Genomic DNA, 23,640 nt, shown 5'->3' on the forward strand with positions numbered 1-23,640 from the left:
CTTAGAAATTACATGTGCAAGAAATCTGCAGGTAGGTATAGAAGAACTGAGCAGATTTCAAAAGATAAAATAACAGTGTTTCTTCAGTCTCACAGTCTTTTACCAATGGAGAATTTCTGCCTTCATACAAATAGACAAGGGAGGCCTAAAAAGTTAGACAATCCAACCAGACGAGTGACATGTCAGCATGACCATCACACTGAGGGATTTCCAGCCTGGCTTCACCACTCTCAGAAGCACAAGTATGACAAATGAACAAATCAGGAAGCAGGACGTTCTAATGGCCTGGAACCTTTTCTACTCATTTACTCAAACTTCCTGTGTGTCAAGATCTCAATGCATGAGCAACTTCTTATTTCTAACATAAAAAAAAAAATCGTTTTTTTTTTTGTTTGTGTCTTTATTTAGTAAGCTTGTATGATTGAAATATATATGGCAACTTAAGGGACCAAATAGAAGAAGCTGTCAAATGAAACAGGCCAAACTCTTGGAACTGGCTATAACTTATTCACATCGCACAAATCATGGTCTTAACTCAAATCTTTGCTTTTCTGCCAAAGGTGAAAGTCAAAGGAGAAATAAATAAATGTTTATTGAGCAACAATCTAAAACTATTTGGGTAGTATATTTATGGCATACCAAGCTATCTGTAAATCTATCCCAAGCTTATTTATGTTATATAGAACACTAATAATGGATATTCTATATAATATAAATATCTACAACTATAGTATCTTATGAAATGTATATAAGTGAAAAATGTAAAGGATAAAATAAAATATTATGTCATCACATACACCTCCAAGGATGCGTCCTTCTTCAGGAACTAACATCATTAAGTATCACTAATGAATCCCACGTAGAGGCCAAGGTCTCACAGGAATTAAACAGGAATCATTAAATCTATCACATGACTACAAAGTTATTTTATTAGTGCCCTCCCAAAGCACAATAAAATGCTAGCTGTTAAGTTTCTGATGAATAAGGCTAGGTTAATCCCAGCACCCAGGAGGCAGAGGCAGGTGGATCTCTGAGTTCAAGGCCAGTCAAGGGTGCAAAGTGAGACCCTGCCACAAAAGCCCAAAATTAACAAAGAAAAAACCAAAAAGGGATTCCTATCAATAAAGAAACAAAATAAGTGGTTGTAGTAATAGGAGTGGCGGGGGGCTGCGTCCCCAACACCCCAGCCGCCTGCTAGCTTATGCCTGAAATAACAACACACAAACTGTATTCATTTAAACACTGCTTGGCCCTTTAGCTCTAGCCCTTACTGGCTAATTCTGATATCCTGATCAACCCATCTCTAATAATCTGTGAGAACCGGTCTTACCGGGAAGATTCTAGCCTAGTCCATCCTGAGTCGGAACTTCATGGCGCGTGTCTGCCCGGGAGCAGGGCATGGGGCATGGTGTCTCTCTCAGGCGTCTGCTCCCGAGAGGAGAGCTGTGGAGTCTGATCTCACTTCCTCCTCCTCCCAGCGTTCTGTTCTGTTTACTCCTCCCACCTATCTTCTAACCAATAAAATGGGCCAAGGCAGTTCCTTTATTAGCCAAAGACCTTCCTCCATCAAGTGGTGAGTTACCTCAGAAAGTAACTGGAAACTCGACGATAGTCACACAAATAAGTAATACTTTTATAGTTAAACTTGAATCTAAATACCCTATTTTGACCATGTGATGGCACCTTACTCTCCTCAGATCCTCAAAGGAAAGGATTTAGCTCACACCCAGCACAGCACAAGCTCCACGGTATTTGCCGACAGTCAGAGAACAACCATCACAAGTGGAATTGGTTTTCACAGTTGTAATACAAAGCAATGTGCAGCTAACTTGAGTCATTGCACTTGGCCTGGCTGGCTTCTGGGAAAGTTGAGTCACACCGTTCCTGGCTTGGCAAGTCCAGTATAAACCTGCAGTGTGCATTCAGCTTTTTATATGTTATGCCGAGAGACCTGAAGCAGCTGCACTGCTGGCAGGCAGACGCAGGTCCAGGAAAATACCTAAAACAGTTGCATCTTCTAATTTACGACTGCGCACTGTTTCCATAAAGAGTATATAAAACAGTTCAGCTTTTATAAGGAAAATGTAATAAACAGTCATACTCATTGAGGCCATAAATGCATTTTTTAAAAGTTTATCTAAAATGATTAATTAGTGTTTGAAAATGGTACTTCTTGAATACAGTCATAATCCAAAGCAATGAGCAAATATTGTTAAATTTGAGTTATTAATGGTATGACTCTCACTGCCAAAATAAGTCAATTAAAATTTCTCTGCACAGCACTGAAGAAAATACATTTCCCTTCTCCAATCACTTAAACATGTCTGGGACTAAGGTCTGTAAGAGTCCTCCCTATTTATATTACTCTTTTTGATCTCGAGGACTATACAAAAATTTTTACTGTTAAATGGTTCAAAAATATTTTAACCAAGGCAACCTGTATTGATTCCATTTAAAAATACAGTTTGTTCTTACTACTTAGTTGTAGGGTTTTGTTCCGAGGTGTTTTAACTCACTGTTTAAACTAAACCCTTTAATTACTGTGGTATGCCAGAGTATTTTAAAGATCTGCCACACTGAAACTAGAGGTCAAGAATTTAGTGTTTGCCTACTTTTCTACCGTTCTCCATACCTATATTTATCCTCTGTAATCATTAAAAAGACATTACTTGGGGGCTACAGCAGAGGTCAACATTATTTTATGTATAATTTATTTTATTTTTTTAAAGGCTTATTCAACTTTTAATTTTATATACATTGGTGTGAAGGTGTCAGATCCCCTGCAACTGGATCTTCAGACAGTTGTGAGCTGCCATGTGGGTGCTGGGAATTGAACCCTGGTCCTCTGGAAGAGCAGTCAGTGCTCTTAACCACTGAGCCATTTCTCCAGCCCCCTTTATGTATAATTTATGTAACAAAACGAGGAAAGTATCTTAGGCAAATTCCAGAAGTCAAGCTTTGGGGCCTGGACACGACAGCTCTATTTAGCCAACACTAAGATAGTAGTTCTTTTTTTCATGATGTATAAATCTTCTAAGTAGAAACCAGTATGGGGTTGCTTATTTTGGTAGTATACCATTAGTTTTTCTGAAAACAGACCAAATTCAGATTTTTTTTTTTAAAAAAAAAATCACTATTTTCAGTATTCCTCATTGTCCTTATCCTTAGTGTATAGGAAGGCAACTGATTTTTTGGAGTTGATCTTATATCCTGCCACATTACTAAAGGTGTTTATCAGCTGTAGGAGTTCTTTGGTAGAATTTTTGGGGTCACTTTGATCCTACTGCACGTACTGGCTTTGGGGGAGCCTAGGCAATTTGGATGCTCACCTTAGGAGACCTGGATAGAGGTGGGCGGTCCTTGGGCTTCCCACAGGTCAGGGAACCCTGATTGCTCTTCGAGCAGATGAGGGAGGGGGACTTGATCGGGGTAGGGGGAGGGAAATGGGAAGCGGTTGCGGGGAGGAGGCAGAAATCCTAAATAAATAAATAAATCACTATTTTCTTAGTAAAACCTAACAGTGTGCTTTCAAAAATGTGTATGAAGTAATTCTTATACACAGGACACTTTGAACTTTATGTTCTGCCTAAAGTTGCCTTCCTTTGCGCTATGCGTCAAAGTCAGTAGCGGACTCTGAAGGTGGAGGAAGAAGGAAGAGTGGACCTTAGAGAAGAGGAGGCTTGGACATTAGACTTCGATAGCATCATCATTCTTCTCATTTTTAGCAGGTTCACTCCCCAGTAGGTGGGATAACTTACACTTGACTTCAGAAAGACTTTATTCCTCAGGTCCTGACACACAGACTGGCTCTGGACTGGTCTTGCTATTTCCTTCCCCTTATAAGCGCTGCACTGACCACTGGGTAGACAGCTTGTACTCAACTCCTTGGTGATGCTCAAACCACACTCTCAGGAAGGGACAGCACATGGAGGGAATCAACACCAACACAAGCACCAGTCAGAGCCTCTTCATGACAACCCCTGGGACATGCCAGCTCCAAATAATCTATCAGTTTTAGAGTGGAAACGGAAATGAGCTCACACTGGCTGCTTCTCTTCTGAATTACCAGCCCCGTGAAGAATTACACTGGGCACTGGTTCAAGTTAAAGCCTAGAGAATGGAACCTGCTTTTCAAAAACAGGGTGAATATTCTTCAGGCTTTGTGTTTTGAGACACAACTTTCTACATTCCTAGGGCTGGCCCCAAATGACTGAGCTCAAGTGACCCCCTCCCCCACTGTCTACAGGCTCACTGTGCCAAGCTGCAGGGAACCTATTTAAAGTTTGTGTTTAATGCCATTGTGAACTAAGCAGACCTGCCCCTTCCAGTTTTGTGTTCCAGATGTCAGGACTAAGAGCTCTTAGAAGTATAAGGATTTCATCCCATGGTCTAGGATGTGACTTGACCATAGTTGGGGCAACATCTACTGGGGTTGGCATGTTCCAGGGTAGGGGCGTGTGTATTAGAAAAACCAGGCAGACAGAACAGAGCTACAAAAGAAATACAGAGACACAGGATAAAACTAGGAGCGCAAACCAGTGAATACCAAATTTGTCCACATTTATTTTCCATATGCTTATGTACCCCAATCCAAAAAGGGGGGGGAGATGGCAAAAGACTACTTTAACATGATAAAAATACCTGAAGCATCTTGAGTTAAGTATTCTGTCTATTTAGGCAGGGCATGCAGTGACCACACCTTAGGACAAGTATCCTGAAGGCATCCATTCCCTGGGTCAAACCTACTGAAGGAGCAGGAATAGTCTTGAATTCTCTGATCTTAGGTCAAGGTGGACGGATCCACCTCTGTGGGCCATCTTAATACCAGGTAACCACACCCCAGGTCAATCTTGTTAACAGCCACACATTTAGTCAATAGCCTTGGAGGAGCAAGAACAGGCCCAAACTCTCTGACCTCTAGTCAAGGTGAAACAGACCCACTTCTGTGAGCTCCCACAGTTCGGGGGTAGAAGTCGTGGCTAACATGTTTCAAGGTCCTTGTTTCAATCCCATGCACTGTACCACCCTCCCATATTTAGCCATGACTACACAATATTTTTGTTGAGCCAGGGAGATAACTCTGTCAGTAAAGTGCTTGCTATGCAAGCTGAGGACCTGAGTTCAATTCCTGACACATATATAAAAGCAGGTGTGGTGGCCCATACTTATAATCCCTGTGCAAGGGAGGTACAGATAGGAGAATCATGGAGCTCACTGGCCAGCCAGCCTGGCTTAATTGGTGAAGCAGGTCAATGTGAGACCTACAAAGGAGGTGGATGACATTCCTGCAGATAACACACTAGCCTTTACATGTATATATGCAGCTGCACCTACACCCACATACATGCATACAACACATCCACAAAAACATAATTATAAAAACCCTGAGCAATAGAGTACTCAGACAACTATTGCTAAAATAAGCCATTCTAAAAACTAAATTAGCCTAATCACAATGGTAAAATAACAATGAATGGATAATTGTATAAGCTACGGTAAATGTCGGAATGGTTCTATGATTCAGATACTGATCATAATTCTGCAAGTAGTTTGATTAAAAAAAACACATGGCTTCATAAACTCCAAGACAAATATATATATATATACACATAAATATACACACACATATATGTATACACATACATGTATACACTTGTGTATATATACACACAAATACACATACACACACATACATACATGCATACATACATACATGGAAATGACTTCCGTGGATATGCATTGCATTACTCTATCATTGGTCTAGCCAGTGGATGAGGATGAGGATGAAAGGTGAATAAGATAAATAGTAAGCTGTTTCCCATTTAAACCAAAATACTAAGGAACAAAGAGACCAAATATGCCAGATGTTTAGGCCATCTGAACAGCAAGGCTTAGGTTTGGAAATTAAAGACTGTACGATATCCACATATACACTAGGATTTACCACTCACGTGCCACAATAGTGCACAGAGTCTGACTTCTGCTGAAGTACACTACTGTGAGTCTCTTCTGACAGTACTAACAGTAGTCCATAAAGGATGAGAAAGGCCCAGTGTGGTGCTGCACACCTGTAATCCCAGCATTTGGGAAGCTAAGAGCCACCTGCTTCCATGCCTCTCCACCATGATAAATGGTGACCCTTTGGAACCATAAGCCATAAACTCATGGTGTTTATCACAGCAGCAGAGAAGTCATTAATACAGGCACTATAAAATAAACTTGATACAGCCAGGAATATAGACAATAGCCACCAGACAAAATTATTTTTGATAAATATTGAAAATATTTACAAAATCAGAAGGCATTTATTTCAAAAACAGATTGTTACATGTTTGGTTAATTTTAGTACAAGAACTCCAACTTGAAACTGTAAACAGAACAACACTCCATACCTAAGATACATAAAACTCTCTATCATATAAACAAAACTTTCTGTCATGAGTTCCACACCAGCTTGGGCTGCACAGTGAATCCCAGCTATTCTGGGATCCATCTCAAAAACAGAACTAACCAAAACAACAAAACTAGGTATAAACACCAAACGAAGACGGTCAAGATCTGAAATAAGCTACGAAGCTGACAGTGAAATGTATGCAGGTTAAGAGGAAGCAGAAGCAGTCAGGATGGAAGTAAGGTAGTGACTTAACCTTTGAGATGAGTGTGCGAAGGAAGCACCTGGCAGGCCTTAGAACATGGGACTGTTGTATGAGGAGCGGCGGGGCTGCGTCCCCGGCACCCGGCTGCCCGCACAGCTAGCTTTACCCGAAATAATTACACACAAACTGTATTCATTTAATCACTGCTTGGCCCATTTCTATCTAGCCTCTTCTAGGCTAATTCTCACATATTAATTTAGCCCATTTCTAATCATCTGTGTAGCGCCCCTAGGTGCGCTTACCTGGAAGATTCTAGCCTATGTCCATCCTGGGTCGGAGCTTCATCGCGTGCGTCTGCCTGGGAGCTGGGAGCATGGTGTCTCTCTGAGACGTCTGCTCCCAAGAGGAGAGCTGTGGAGTCTGAGCTCACTTCCTCTTCCTCCCAGCGTTCTGTTCTGTTTACTCCTCCCACCTATCTTCTAACCAATGAGGGCCAAGCAGTTTCTTTTTATTTAACCAATGACCTTCCTCCATCATGGGACAGATGCAGGCTGGTACTATGTAGCAAAGCTTTATGGGCTTATCATAAAGCCAGATATAGCCTTCCTTATATAATGTACATTATCAATTATTGTGTAATCTTTTACTCTACCTAATTTATAAATAAAACTATCATATGTTTATATATAAATATACGCACAGATAGATAATACATGTATCTATCTATATGTATGCATATACATATACATGAAATTATATGTGTGTGTGTGTGTATATATGAATCTTGGGTCGCAGCTTCCCAAATGCTGGGATTACAGGCGAGCAGCACCACACTTGGCCTTTCTCATCGGACTACTGCTAGTAGTGTCAGGACTGACTCACGTGACGCACATTGCAGTTCACTCTGGACAAAGGTCTATATGATTCTCATGGAAGTGACACTAATTGGTTCCAGGCTCCATAAGAATCGGCTCCAAATCCCTCAGCATTCTATACTTGACTCCAGTTCACATTTTCAGGCATATCTCCCATTAATCATCTCCATTACGCTGAAGTAAAGCCAAAGTCAACTAGGAAGTTTTCTGTTATTCTCCATAAAAGCCTCCTAACTTCCCCTTCTACACCCTGCTCATGACATCTCCCTGTCTTGGAATACTTAGAGAGTGACTTTACTAGAACATCACCACAGTTCAAGGGTCAGCCACTCAGCTCTGAACAAGAGGCCCACAGAGAAATGTTCATAATAAGAACAAGTAAAGTAATCTTTAAAACTTGTTTTGAATTATGTACATGGGGCTATGCACATGAGTTCAGTGCCTACAGATGCCAGAAGAGGGCATTTATCCTGGAGCTGGAATTAAGGGTGGTTGTGAGCCACCATTAATGGGTGCAGTGAACTGAACTCTGGTTCTCTGAAATAGCAATACAAAAATTTAACTATCTCTCCAGTTCCCAAATAAAATAATCTTAAAAGAAATCTTTCAGTTACCAGAAATTACAGTAGAAGTCAAAATAAGGTCTGGCTTTCTAAATATTATGAACCACATTTGCTCTTCCCAGGGAGAAAGACAGGCCTCAGGCCTGTCAGAGGGAAGACACTGGACTGGCCTTGGCTCTCAGCACATAACCTGTCTCTATAAACTCTTGCCTGATCTGTGAAACCATTTATAGAAAATACACACTCACCAGCCCAGAGGCAGTCCCAAGAAGCTTGTAATAGAGCTTATGGTTCACCAGGGGCAGGAGTGAAAACAACAACTGAGGCCGCTTCACCTCCAAGAACCAAGAAGAACTGGTCCAGATTCAGTGAAGCGCACAGAATTCTGGCAGAAGCAAATGTGAGTGTCTAGATGATTAGCCTTAAAGTCAAAAGAGATGAAGAAACAGACATCATAAAGCATGAAAAATAGATATTAAAAAAAATCAATATAAAGTCTTTACTAAAAAAACAACAAGCAACTCAAATGGCAAGTTAAACAGAGAAAATAGAACATCAAGATAAAAAGCAGCATAAAGAGCTACTTTAGCAAGGACATTCATCCAACAGGAGAAACAGATAACAAAAACAGCAAGAGAAATGGAATTCTAAGGCTCGGCTTCAAGAGGAGGAGTGCTATTAGCTTTAGAGACTTTTAGGATAGCATTCATTGATGCTGGATGGAGGGGTGTGAACTAGGAGACTGGGTATGAAAGGAGTTAGGAGGAGAAGTAGAGATAAATATGAGCAAAATACATTGTAGGCACCTACAAAGTTCACAAAGAATTAATAAAAATACTTTAAAGGATCATCCTTTTTTAGCTGGAATTGAAAACACATCAGGGCTTTGGTTAGCAAAGATGCAAGCATAAATTACGGCCATGATTAACAGTTGACAGATTAAAACAAGAGGGCAAGAAAGCAATGATCACCAAAAACTGTGAAGCCAGGGAAGAAGGCAGAAGTGGACTAGAAGGAAGGCAGGCTGCCTGTCAACACTGAAGACAGGGGAGTTTCTGACAATCAGGGACACCCCTGATAAAGACATGAAATGGGGTAAAACACAGTGTAAAATTATTTCCTTCAATATGTAAGTATATTTTCTTAAATATGTATATTTCAAAAACCCTTTAGATTTTAATTTATTCTGTCATGCAAGTTAAACTAACTGCATTAAAAATTTTAAGCTAAAAATGCACAGCACAATGCAATACAACTATGAATGCAAAGACACTCGAGAAAGCCAGGCAGGGACAGACACAGCCAGAGAGATTAGTTTTGTCATCCAAAGCACTCTCTCCTAGCTCTGCTTCATACTCTGGAATCTTGTGATATCAACAACTTAGATAAGTCAAAGGGAAATAAGGAAAGGCAATGTCTAGCAAAGAAAAAAACTGATGCTTACTCTTAACAATTCTAACTTGCAGTAAAAGCAAGTTCCTAAACCAGCTAACCTTCCAAATCAGCGATGATACTAGAAAAATCTGAAAAAGCCACAAGAGTACCAGCTTAAAGCATAAAAAGTATAAATATCATAGTGTGATGGAGATGTGGCTTTAATACTTACGCCCACAGAAAACCACGGCATCACTCGAAGGAAAAGAGGTCTCTGCCTCTTATCAGACATGATGTGCTAATGCAAGCAGCGGCCAAGCAGAGCTTTGCTGAAGCAGGGTGTATAAACAGGCCTGTCACGTAATTGGCTAAATAGCATTTGAAACAAAATTTTTACGTAGAAAGAAAATATTTTCCCCTTATTTTAAAAATTATACCATTTTTTGTTCTATTCTATTTTGTTTCTAGATTATATTTTTTATGGCAATGCCTTGAGATCATGCACATGTTACTATAATATCATTTGTACAGCATACTCTAGTAAGTTCCGTATGACTTTCCCATCTGTGCTGGGTAATTCTTTTTGTCAACTTGACACAGGCAAGAGTCATCAGGAAGAGGAACTTCAACCAAGAAAAATGTCTCCATCAGATAAAACTGTAGGCAAGTTTGTGGAGGCATTTTCTTGATGTGGGAGGGCCCAGTCCACTGTGGGTGGTGCCATCCCCAGGCAGGTAGGTGGTCCTGGGTTCTATAAAAAAGCAAGCTGTGTGAGCCATAGTGAACAAGCTAGTAAGCAGCTTCCGTTCTCCATGGAATCTGTTTCAAACCCTGTCCCCAGCCTCTGCTTTATTTCCCTTCATGATGGGCTGTGATCTGGAAGATGAAATAAACCTTTCCTTTCCATTATCACAGCAACAGAAAGCAAACTAGGACACCATCCAAACCATGAATTGTAAAGTTTTGATTTTACAGGATGTGCTTCAATACATTATGGATGTCTTGTAGTTTAGATGGTAGATTCTTATTTTATTACTCTAAAAGGTTAAAAGAAATAAAAACTATTTCCTTGAAACCTATTTTTGCTGCTGGACCCTTCTGCCTCACTAGATTCTCTGCACTCTTTTACCATGTTCTAGCTGGGTGAGTCTGCCTGAGCCTCCCTTCTGTGTACTCTTCACAATGCCCCCCAGATCTAGCCCAGGTCCCAAACCAGTGCCCTATCTAGCCACCTCTGCCTGTATCACCTCCAAACTCTAGACTTCCACCAGGATCGTCCCCGCCTGCCCAAACCTACTGGTGCCTCCAACCTCCCTGCTCAGCCAGATCCTGCATATCGTTTGAATGGATCCAGCAGAAGACAGAAAACTAGGACTAAAAGATAAAGCAAATGATCTAACAAAACAAGCAAAGAACATGCAAAGAAGTTTTAAAACACCTGAAGGGAACATATAGTAAATGTGGGACATCATGAAAAGCCCCAACCCTCTATCTATAGGCAAAGATGAGGGAAATGACATAAAGGAGAGAGAAAAAAAACATCCCCCACACTAAGGAAAAAAGATATACACAGATACAAAACACACACAGACCACCAAATAGACCAAACCAGAAAAGAAACCCTATACAGCATTATCATAATTAAAACACTAATAAATAGAACAAAGAAGAATTTTGAACGCTGCAAGAGAAAAACCACAGGTCACAGATAAGGGGAAATCTATCATAATAACAGCTGATTTATCAGTGGAAACTTTGAGAGCCAAAAGAGCCTCAAGGAAAGTATTCAAGTCCTAAAAGGCCATGAAAGCCAGCATAGATTGTTGTACCTAGAAATATTATATTCCATATTTAAAGGAGAAAGAAAAACTTCCTGTGATGTAAACATGATGTGGGGCGCCATTCTGTATGCTGTGAAGATGGTTTATTACCATTAGTTAATAAAGAAGCTGCTTTGGCAGGGCAGAATACAGGAAATCCAAACAAAGAGAAAGGGAGAAGAGAAAGAAGGCAGAGTCAGTGAGATGCCAGCAACCATGGGGAAGCAAAATGTGAGGTAACAAACTCAAACTTTGTGGTAAAATATAGAATAATAGAATTGGGTTAATTTAAGTTGTAAGAGCTAGTTAATAATAAGCCTCAGTTAACTGGTCAAACATTTGTAATTAATATTAAGCCTCAGAGTGGGAACTGGTGGGTGGGAGAGAAGCTTCTAATTACATAAAGAGCCTAAAAAAATTATATCCAACAGATCAAACCTAAAAAAAAATACATCCAGTGATATTTTGGGCTGAAAAGAAGAATGAACATTGCCAAGAGACTGTAGATAGAAAAACAGAACTATAATTACTAAAACCAAAGTACCACTGAGAGCACAAACAACACCAAAATTCAACGCAATGCCTGTAACCAACATATACCTTTTAATAATAACATTAAATATTAATAGTATCGATTCTCCAATCAAAAGACACAGGTTAGCTGAATGAATAAAGAAACAAACTCCATCTTTCTGTTGTCCACAGGAAATACAGTTTTAAAGACAGGCTCTACCTTTGAGTGTACAGATGGACAAAAGTGCCTCAATCAAACAAAAGGAACCAGAAAGCAAGCAGGTATTGCTAACATAATAATAGCTAACAAAATGGATTTCAGATTAAAATTCACCAAAAGAGATACACAAGGACACTTTATTCTAATAAAGAGAACAATTTACTATCCTAAACATATGTTTACCAAACTCTGGTACACAAAATTTCATAAAAAGTATACTTGGGGAATTAAAAACACAGACTAATGTAAACCCACTAATAGTAGGTGATTTCAATACCTTACTTTTTATGGTTTATTTAACTTTATTTTATATGCATTGGTGTGAAGGTGTCAGGTCCCCTGCAACTGGATCTTCAGACAGTTGTGAGCTGCCATGTGGGTGCTGGGAATTGAACCTGGGTCCTCTGGAAGAGCAGCCAGTGCTCTTAACCACTGAGCCATCACTCTAGCCCCCTACTTTCTCTAAAAGGTTATCTGAGCAAAAGATAAACAGAGAAACATCAGAATTAAGTGACACCATATATTAAATGAACTTATCCTGGAGATGGAGGAATGTTCAACATACTCAAGTCAATAAATGTAATAAACCACATAAATGGATTTAAAGACAAAAAAATCACATGATCATCTCAATAGATGCTGAAAACATCTTTGACAAAATCCAACGTATCTTCATGATAAGAATTCTAGAAAAAGTAGGACTAGAGGGAACATACATCAACATAATACAATCTGTGTATATAAGAAACCCACAATCAACATCATCCTAAATGCAGAGAAGTTGAAGCAATCCCACTGAAGTCAAGAAAATGACTATCCTACTACTTTTCAATATTGCACTTGAAGTACCACTTAGAACAATAAGGCAAGAGAAGGAAATAAAAGGGATACAAATGAGAAATGAAACCGAACTTCCCCAATTGTAGAAGATATATGTAAGAGATTCCAAAAATTAGATCAGAAAATTTCTAGAAATGGTCAACAGGATAGAGAATCAACTTGCAAAAATCAATAGTTTTCTACACATCAACAACAAACATACAGAGGAGATCAAAGACACACCCCCATTCACAACAGCCTCAAAGAAAACAAAGGAAAAAAACTGACCAAGGAGATGAAAGACTTCCTTCTACAAGGAAAACTTTAAATCTCTGAAAAAAAGATAGAGAAAAAACTAGAAAATAGAAAGACAGCCCATGCTCATGGATTGGTAGAGATAACATTGTGAGAATGACCAGTCTATCATAAGACATTTACAGATTCACTGCAATACCAATAAAACCCTCATTCTCATTCTTCACAAAAATGAGAAAAAAAAACTATCCTAAAACTCAAGTGAAATTACAAAAGATGCAAGATAGCCAAACAATCTTGAGTAAAAAGAGCAAAGCTGGAATGATTAACATTCAAGATCCCAAGATATACCACAGAGCTTTAGTAATAAAAACATGATACTAGCTCAAAAAGAGATGTGAGGACCAGTGGAACAGAACCAAAGACACAAACGTGAGCATATGTAGCTTCAGCCCTTTAATAGAGGACAATGATGCCAGAAATGTAACTAGAGGTAAAAGAAGACCATAAATTACCACAAAATTTTATAATTAAAAAGTCAATAGTGGCCATGCCTTTAATCCCAACACTTGGGAGGCAGAGGCAGGCTGATCTCTCTAAATTCAAGGCCAGCCTGGTCTACATAGTGTGTTCTAGGACAGCCAGGGACACATAAAGAAATTCTGTCTCAAAAACACCCCCAACAAAGGGGAAAAAGAAATAAAGAAAGGAAGGGAAAACAAACAAACAAATAAGTAAGAAGGGAGAAGGATGGAGGGAGGGAGGGAGGGAGGGAGGGAGGGAGGGAGGGAGGGAGGAAGGGAAAGGAAAGGAAAGGAAAAGCTCTGGGCAGTGGTGATGCACACCTTTAATCCCAGCACTTGGGAGGCAGAGGCAGGTTAATCTCTGTGAGTTCAAGGCCAGCCTGGTCTACAAGAGCTAGTTCTGGGACAGGTTCCAAAGTTACAGAGAAACTGTCTCAAAAATAAAAAAGTAAATAACAAGGAAAAACAAAAAGAAAGTCAGTTAGCAAAAACATATTCTAAGCAACAAAAATTACACTGCTGGATGAAACAGAAATAAAGAAGTGGAGATGAAAAACATAGGCCTTCTTTTAATAGTCTGACAATGAATAAAGGAGCAAAGGCAACAGAGAAAGACCTCAGGTTGGTGAAGTCAGCATGCTGTTTCCAAATGGAAGTCTGATTGTTGTAGAGGGAAGGCTCTATCAGAGCAGAGAGATGGGAACTAACTGGATGCTGCAATATCCCTAGTTAAATAATAAGAGCCATGGAAGACAAGTGGTGACAACTGTTTGCATTCAGTGCCGGGCATATTGTCTCCAAAAACAGACAAAATGAGTTAACAGTGGCACATTTGATCTTGATTCATAAAGAAAAAGAAAGATGGTTGCTTATACAGAAATTTTAGAATGGACCCCTTCCCAATGACCTATGCCTTTCCTGTGGTCACAGGAAAAGGACCAACTTACTTAGACTCAGGTATGGACACACACTGTACTGTTTTCCACAAGGAATCTATTTTATACTTGAATTTATTCCAAATAAAATAAGCAAAATACACATTACATGGATCTACATAGAAAAGAGAAAAAGGCAAGATCTCCTGAGTAAATTGGGAGTGTGGGGGTCACAGGAGAAGGTAGAAGGGGAAGGGAGAGGAGAAAATGCATAGCTCAATAAAAACAATAAATAAATTTTAAAAAGAGATTTTTATATCAAGTCCATACTCTCCCTAACCGATCCTCTGTTCCTCTACCATTGTAAAATTTCTTAGCATACACCATAGACTGGATAGATGAACCACATCCGGTACAGTGGTTCATGCCTACAATCCCAGATCTTGCGAGGCTGAGTCAGGAGGATCAGGAGTTTAAAATAGCCTGGATTACACAGAGAGTCACAGGCCAGTCTGGGAAAGATGGCATTGTGTCTTCAAAACCCGAGAAGTTAGGGGAGTCCTGCATTCTCAAGAAAACCATTCTAAACAGAGTAAGGAGCCGCGGGCTGGGAAACACTCCTAACGCTGACCTTGTTCAAGAAACTAAAGCACCGAGGCTTTAGTGAGAGCACACGGGCCTGCACGATGGCCTGAGGCCTTCTTAGCAGCTCTGAAGCTGACCCACGTCTCCACATCAGCTAATTGCACCGACTGAATTTTTCATTAGCTGACCATTTACTTATTTTATTGGCTTTGGGAAATTGCTACAATCATATTTACAGTAAGAATTCTCTGTGCATTTATTTCTTCAGAGTGAACAGAGGTTTAAATCTCTTTAGAAGTTATGTTTACAAGAAAACTCCTTGGAGGCATCATTATTTATTTTTTCTATGAAATGATATAAAGTAATTTTCAGAACTAGTCAGAAAACCAGAGATAATTTCACATAAAAAACCATGAGTAGAAATGGAAATTTAAGTGCTTGTTTACCAGGATTTTTTAGACTCATAGAATTTTATTGGTACAAACCAATGTATCCTGCAAACTATAAAACGATATACATATTCACTGATTTAAGCAAGCATCTTAGATCTAGGTAAATAAGATAGTATACCTGTCCCTTTTAGTAATTCAGAACAGTTTAACATGTCCTAGCCAACGGTTCTTGTTCACTGGAACAGCATACTGCTGTCTACTGCACTCTTTTTCTACATGTATTTCAGTTTAGGGACTGAACGACAGAATCACAGGACAATCACCAGTTTAAACCTGAAAATGCAAATCTACTGAAAACATTATAATAGACCACTATGCATATTATTATTTTTACAACTATACTTGGGCCATTAAAGAAAAGAATATAACAAATGCGGTCAGGAAGATGGCTCAGTGAGGAAAGATGCCTGGCACTAAGCCTGATGATCTGACTAAAAGCACTGGAATCCAAGTGGTACAGAGAAAGGACCAACTCCCAAAAGTTGTCCTCTGACCACACATACAGTGAGTGCGTCATGGACACACAGTGCACATGTGTAAGCACATACACTCACACATACTATGTGCATGGCACATGCATATGCATACACTAAACAGATGTAAAAATGTTAAATATAATCTAATACATGAAATAAGAACATGGGTTTTGGCCTGGAAGATGGCTCAGAGTGTACAGGCACTAGCTGTACAAGCCTGATGATGTCAGAGTCCCAGAACCCACATAAAATGTCAGTTGCAGGGCCTGGTGTCAAGATGCATACCTTTGATCCCATCACTCAGCAGGCAGAGGCAGGCAGCTTGGTCTACACACCAAATTCTACGTTACCCAAGGCTACATAATGATATCCTTTCCATATCTGTGATCCCAGCACTGATAGCAAATGGAGGTAGAGACAGAAGAACCACCCAGATGTACACTTAAGTAGCACAGCATCAGGAAGAACAAGAGGGACTCTGTCTCAACAAGTCGAAAGGTGACCTGAACAGGTATGCCATGCCATGGGCACATCCATGATTCCTCTTAAATGAATGTATGCAGGCAACAATAAACAAATGTGTATTATGGGCATGATTTTTAACATCCTAATCTCTGAAATCTAATACATTAAAACTGGTTTGGGATGGCCATGTAAGAAGACAGTTGACAAAGTATGTCTGTGGAACAATTTCATATTTCTAAAAATAGTAATGTTTGAAACAATCAGGACAGTGAAGTGTTGATGATTAGAATGTAGCAACAATTATATGTTTCAACACTGCCTAGGATAGACATAGTGATGGCACACTAAGTAGGGCTTAACAGGAATGTAGGGATATATTTTTTCTGTATAATAGTTCATATTTTTAATTTGCAATGTAAGGAAACTTAAATTACAAGAGCAACGATATACTGTAATAGAAAATAATTATAGATGAATATGACTAAACCCCATCTCTCTATTACCACTGTATTTTCCAATAAAAGAACAATACTTTCAGACAGCTGATAGGATATTTTTGAGTCTTGTAGCAAGAATAGGGAAATTTATGTATGTATAAAGATAACAGAAGCGTGATTTCCAACTGCTCTTCAGACTGGAGAGGGAGGAGGAGAAAAGTGGGGGAGGGGGAGGGGCGGGAGGAGGGGAAGGGAAATGGGAGGCTGGGAGGAGGTGGAAATTTTTTTGTCTTTTCAATAAAAAAAAATAAAAAAATAGCAAAAAAAAGAAAATAAACTTTCAAATAAATGTATGTTTTAATATTCTAGGTAGAGAAAGTTCAGGCCTACACTTGGCAATGTTAACTGCAAAAGGCTGGGAGATGTGTAATGACGTCACTTTCCCCTGGTGTGCTCTCATCTCATTCTTTGCTCAGGGCAGTCATTTTAGATGGCAAGGAATCCCCCAAAACATTCACGTTTTGCTATGATCACAACCTCTGTAAACTCTGTGGACTAGAGAGAACAGATCCAGAAAACTCTCAGTTCATCTCATTGCTACTTTCTGGCTCTTGGTGACTCACTAGCATTTAATTGACAAACAGATACAAGGCATTGACAAGGTATAGGGAAAGATTAGATTATTAGGTTAGCACTACAAAATATTTCATGTTCTTGTTTGATAAGAATCCAGGAGTAAATGAAAGGAGTAAAGGAAAATACTTCCAATTACAAAGAGTTAGTCAAAGCTCAAAGATTTCCTCAAGACACTGTCACCTCTGATGACAGGAAGAGGCTAACAGACACCCGAGCCAAGTATCCATAACATAATTATAGAATTATGGTCATAGAACATGAATGCAAGATTACAAAGGCGAAGAAATGAGGGACCAGAGAGATAACTCAGAGGAAAGGCATTTGCCACCAAGCATACGGACCCAACATCAGTTTCTGGACCACAGTGGGAGGAGAGAGCTGATTCCCACTCATGAGCTTCCAGCCTCCATAGGGTGTTGTTGTGGCGTGTGTGTGATGCACATATACCTGTGCACACATACGTATGGCCATAACAGATAAATGTTTTAAACTTTTAAGTGAATAAAAAAGGGAGATTGAGATTAGCTAACAAATAGGCATAAAGTTTTAGTTAAGCAAAACAAGTGAGTTCAATAGATCTGACACAGAACCAGACCTATAGCATTGCTTCAGTTGCTCCTAAACCACCATCAAACAAGTAGCCTTACCAAAATAAAATAAAACCATTTAAAATGAGGCTAGCATCTCAGAAGAATGGTGGAAGTGGCTCCAAACACACATCCATCCAAAGTAACCCTGAAGAATCACCAAGAAGAAAGTCTCGGAATTCTGGAAATGAACCATGTTTAAAGGGCACTTTTAAATGTTAGAGGAGCTATGCGCATTGTTTGCCATTGCCTCTTATCTTCCCTGGCTTTGTGGTTTAGAAACCAGTGTGTTGCCGCAGCTTCTGGTTTGAGAAGGCAGAACAGACTATAAAGTCTGGGAAGCAAGACTGGTAGAAAGTATACTTCTCACTTCGTATGGAACACTCCCTAAGAAACAGCATATGTGACGTCACGAAACAAGACTGACCTCACACAGACATTTTTCCCAATCACAGTGGATGAAGCGAGAGATAAAGGAAAGCTCACAAGTATATGGAGGCTTAAAAACAAATAACGGACCCAAAAGTGTATAACGAAGAAACTAGAAAATAGAAACACCATGCCAAAATTTATAGGGAAATTATAATAATAATACCACACTTAAAAAAAATTGTGGCTGGGCAGTGGTGCCACACACCTTTAATCCCTGCACTCTGGAGGCACTGACAGGCAGAGCTCTGAGTTTGAGGACAGCATGGTCTACAGAGTGATTTCCAGGACAGCCAGGACTACACAGAGAAACCCTGTCTCAAAAAAAAAAAAAATCAACAAAATTGACAAACTTTAGACTGAATTATAACATAACTCACAATTCTACTTCACTGCATAAGGCAACAGAAATGAAACATCTGAAATCTGTGTGTGTGGGCACATTTATAGCAGCGTAGTCACAGTTGCCTAAAGGCATAAACGGTCTAATGCCAGTCCATAAAAAAACAGATCAATACATTGTGTCATATTCATATTTATACAAAAATATTTGATCTTTAAAAAGTCAGTGGAGTACTAAACCTCAGAAAATTATGCTACATGAATGAGCAGACCCAAAGGGTTACCTACTATATAATTCTATTTATAAGAAAAAGTCAGAACAGAGCGGTAACCCACACTGACAGAGGCATGCTGGCTGTTCCTAGGGTCTGCGAGGCCAAGGACAAGATAGAAACCTTGCACAGGGCTTTACACAGAGGATGAAGATGTGCTGATCTACATGGAGGTGGTGACTATACAGGACTGTGCATGTCCTAGAACTCAATGAATCTGTATTTATAAAACTTTGTAAGGGATTTACTTCTTTTTGTTTGTGTGTAGGTGTGTAAGGTTGTGCACTCATGTCCCGATGTGGGCCTGGATCCCCAGAACTGGAATTACAGATGGAACTGAACCCAATCATCCAGAATAGCAGGGAGTACTCTTAACTGCTGCTGAGTCATCTTCAGCCTCACATTTAATTTTAAATGTATAACGGTGACATGTGAATTTCTCTATGACTTTAAAGCTACAGTGAAAACACGTGACGATTCAGTCCTTTCATCACACGGCAGACTTCCAGGCTGGGAATGACACATTTAAAAAAACACCACGATTACAATGAAGCAAAAGCTCAAGGTACTTGTTTAAGAGTTACATTATCTCAGGAAAAAGCACTGAATAGCAGGACAAAATTAAGGAGTGTAGAAAAGAACCTACTGCTATAACTGAGTTAAGCTTGAGATGAAAAGCAAAATAATGTAATAATAAAAACATCACTAACTTAGATCCTGGGTCATGTACCAGCTACATTTCCAAATCAAAGAGATACCATCTCCTTAATTTTTTTATTTTATTTTTTTTGTTTTTTCAAGGCAGGGTTTCTCTGTAACTACGGAGCCTGTCCTGGAACTAGCTCTTATAGACCAGGCTGGCCCTCAAACTCAGAGATCCGTCTGCCTCTGCCTCCCAAGTTAAAGGCATGCGCCACCACCGCCCAGCCGAGATACCATCTTCTTTTTTTTTAATATTTATTTGTTATGTATACAATATTCTGTCTGTGTGTATGTCTGCAGGCCAGAAGAGGGCACCAGACCTCATTACAGGTGGTTGTGAGCCACCATGTGGTTGCCGGGAATTGAACTCAGGATCTTTGGAAGAGCAGGCAATGCTCTTAACCACTGAGCCATCTCTCCAGCCCCCGAGATACCATCTTCTATACAGAGTAATCTAAGGGAGATTAATTTCAAAAAAGGAAGAAAAGATACAGAGAAATTGAGAGGATAGTGCACTTTTCTCAACACCGACAAATCTGACACAGCGACTTAAGTATGCAGTTTGCGGTCACTTGGCTTCTTGCTTCTGGACCTGACACAAAGGAAAACATCACAGTCCCAGGTGTGCAAAGGAGGAGACAAGAATCAGAGAGTGAGGAAAGGACTAGGGACAAGGCATAGCCTTCAAAGGACCTGTCCCCAGGAACCTCCAGCCAGGCACCAGGTCCTCAAGTTTCCACGTCTTCCCAAATTAGTGCTGGGGCCCAAGTGCTCAGCACATGAGACTATGGAAGAAAATCCATACTGGAATCACCACTGTTCCTCAACACATGAGACTATGAAGAAAATCCTCAGGGTGGCAGCAGGGGCATTGTAGGACAAAAGAAACAATCAAAATTCTGAGAACCGAAAAAGGGAGAGTGGTTTGAAGGAGGGCTGCCATAAACACAACAGCGACTTTCTGTGGAGAAGACTGGAGGACATCTCATTCAACGCCACGATTCTTCTTGAAGACATCAAGAGTTTTGTGTGCTTTAGGGAATGTCACTCGTAAGCCTGAAATTAGACTCTGAATTTTACTTGTGAGTTGAAAAGTAAAAAGATTTATTCCTATTTTATTTTTAAAAACCAACTGATTAATAAAACAAAATCTATGAATTAAGATTAAAGCCTAAATTAGATATACAATTTTAATATATTCCACATCAATTTCTGTAAAGTGGCTGTGTAAATTCCTACTAATTTTGTCCAGTAATAATGTGCTGGCCAGCAATACAAGGTAAAACTATCCAGAGGAAAATGAGATTTTAAAAAATCTTACATACATGCAAATACTAACAGAAAACTAACTTGCTATATTATTAGTAATCAACTCATAAATCTAAACTACAAACCAGTAACAGGAATAGAGAGGAAACCTCCAAGTCCTAACAATCCTCTAGGACTTAATATGTTTGTAAACACTTAAAAGTCATCCTTAAGCCTAGGAAGCAAAATGCCTGTGGTATCTGTAGATCTGTTCCTCTACAGGAGGCAGATTCACTTTGGATAACAAATCACTTAGGACTTTCTATGAGTGCGCTAAAGAATAAAGCTTCCCACCTTCAAATGGATTATCAAAGTAAGAAGAAAAAAGAAGGGCGGCTTTTAGGGCGCTCTTAGCCCAGGCTGGCCTTCTCTCTGAGAGAAGGAAGGATCCTCTTCCTCTTGCAGCTCCAGTTACTACCAGGGGAACATGTTTGAAGCTAAACTTCTCTTACACATCCATGGTCAGTAAGTCAGTTTGAAGTCCCGTGACTCAGTTCTGTCACCTCTACACCCGGATCCCCTACACTGGTTACTTCTCAACAAGAGTAACTCCATCACACTATTCCCCTGGTTCAATGTCCATCAGTTAGCTCCCCCATCACCTATGTAATTAAGATGCAAACCCTCCGGCAGGACACAGAAATCCCTTAAATCCAAACCTGGTTTTCCAGCCTTTCTCAAAAAGTTCCTCTTTTCTTATCCCTTGAATATTTCATGTTTCAGCAATAATGCTCCATTTCCTGGAACACGATCTATTACTAGACCAGGCTTCTGAGCTACTGCATGCCTTTCTCCTGCTAGAATGACTTTCTTTCCTAGCACCTGGGAACGCCTACATCCTTTACACCACTTTGGGCAGCACCTCTTGTAAAAGTTCCCAGATCTGGGCTCCATTCTCCCTCCAAGACAAACATACCGTGCTGCCTCTGTGCCGAAGCCCACATTCTACACAGCGCGATGTCTGCATCTGCCATGCATTAAAAACTATAAAATAAGCTTTTGGCTTAAAAACTCCTAGGTCTGCTTGAATCGCCAATTTCTACTCCACCTCAATATATCTAAGGCCTGCTTCAGCTAAGAAACAGGAGCAAAGGAAGAAAAAGAGTAGGAAAAAACCCAAAAGGACAGAAAAGCAAATAGTTTTAAGACTGGACACAGGGAAGTTGTGGCACACTTACCAAATGAGTGACACTGCTTCCTAAAAACAGAAAACATGAAGGGATTTCATACTAAGTGACAGAAAATAAACCTGCCTATTCTTATATAAATATTTATCATTTAACATGCTTCCTGATAGCTCTACCTTTTAGAATTCTATTAATTTTAGAAATAAACAAGAAAACATCTTATTGATAAATAAAACCCCATTTAAAAAATGTGCGTGGGTGTTTTGCCTGCATGTAGTGGATCTGTGCACCATGTGCACGCCTGGTGCCTGGAGGTCAGAAGATGCCAGATCTCCCAGAACTGCAGTCATAAAAGGCTGTGAGCTACCACTCGGGGGATGGGAATTAAATCCAGGTCCTCTGGAAGAGCAACTAGTGCTCTTAACCATTCTGTTCTCCACACTCCCAAACCCCTTTTAAAAAATCAATTTCAAGTAGACTCTGTCATGATTAGAAGATGATACATCATTTTTTCTAAGTGATTTTCTCTTACACACGCCCTGTGTGTGGAAACCAGAGGCCCAACGTGGGCGCTCTTCAAGAGCCACCACATCGTGTTTAGAGGCTGACTAGGAAGTCCCAGGGATCCATCCACCTGTCTCCACCTCCCGCACCAGGACTGCAAGTGTGCCACAGCGCTTGGCACCAACTGAGCCATCCCACCCCTGGGCAATCTGAATGTTAAAGTTTTAAAATGCATAATAATTAGGTTATGCAAATAGTGGTTGATGCTAAAAATCACTACCCAAAATAATTCTGGCATCAAACTTACAGTTATATTGGATCATCTATGTTCCTTTAATGATGGGGAAATGTTTCTACATCAGCAGAAAGAGAATAAATAGATCATAATTATTTGGTGTACTCAACAGAGACCAAGAGATAGAGAATGCCTGATTAGGTTTTATGCTGAGTGAATTCTGTTGTCTGGATAGTGAAACTTTATCTGCAACCAAAGCTCATTTTAAGCCTGACTTCGATAGTTTCTCCATTGATACAACACACATGTTAGTCACATTTTAAACTCAAGATCTGAAACAAATTGCAATTATATAAAATGGTTATTTCTTATAAACTTTTAATTGTCATTTTAATTAGGCCTCTCTTCAGTCACCTTACTTCCTGCAGCACAAACCCTGGCTGCAATGTTAAGTTTCCTGGTGCTCTTTTTCCCTTCAAACTGTACATTTTCTATTTCTTTCTGCCTCGTTTGCTTTTTTTTTCATTGTAGACCTGAATAAGAGTGATTGTTAATGACCAGGGAGTAGAGTTACTATTAGGCTTCCTTAAAATGACCTACACCCAAGAAATTGGTCCATTACTTTTAAATTTAGTCTGAGACAAGTTCT

The 23,640-nt window shown here is 39.7% G+C and overlaps 1 protein-coding gene across 1 annotated transcript in view; it reads right to left on the reverse strand.

Moving 5' to 3' along the window:
- The window catches only part of Mnat1 (MNAT1 component of CDK activating kinase), a 132,297-nt gene that overhangs the window by 948 nt on the left and 107,709 nt on the right, over positions 1-23,640 (reverse strand). The window lies entirely within an intron of this gene.

The sequence above is a fragment of the Microtus oregoni genome, unplaced genomic scaffold (genome assembly GCF_018167655.1).
Source record: "Microtus oregoni isolate MIOR12 unplaced genomic scaffold, Mior012 000009F_ref0000495, whole genome shotgun sequence".
Taxonomy (NCBI): Eukaryota; Metazoa; Chordata; class Mammalia; order Rodentia; family Cricetidae; genus Microtus; species Microtus oregoni.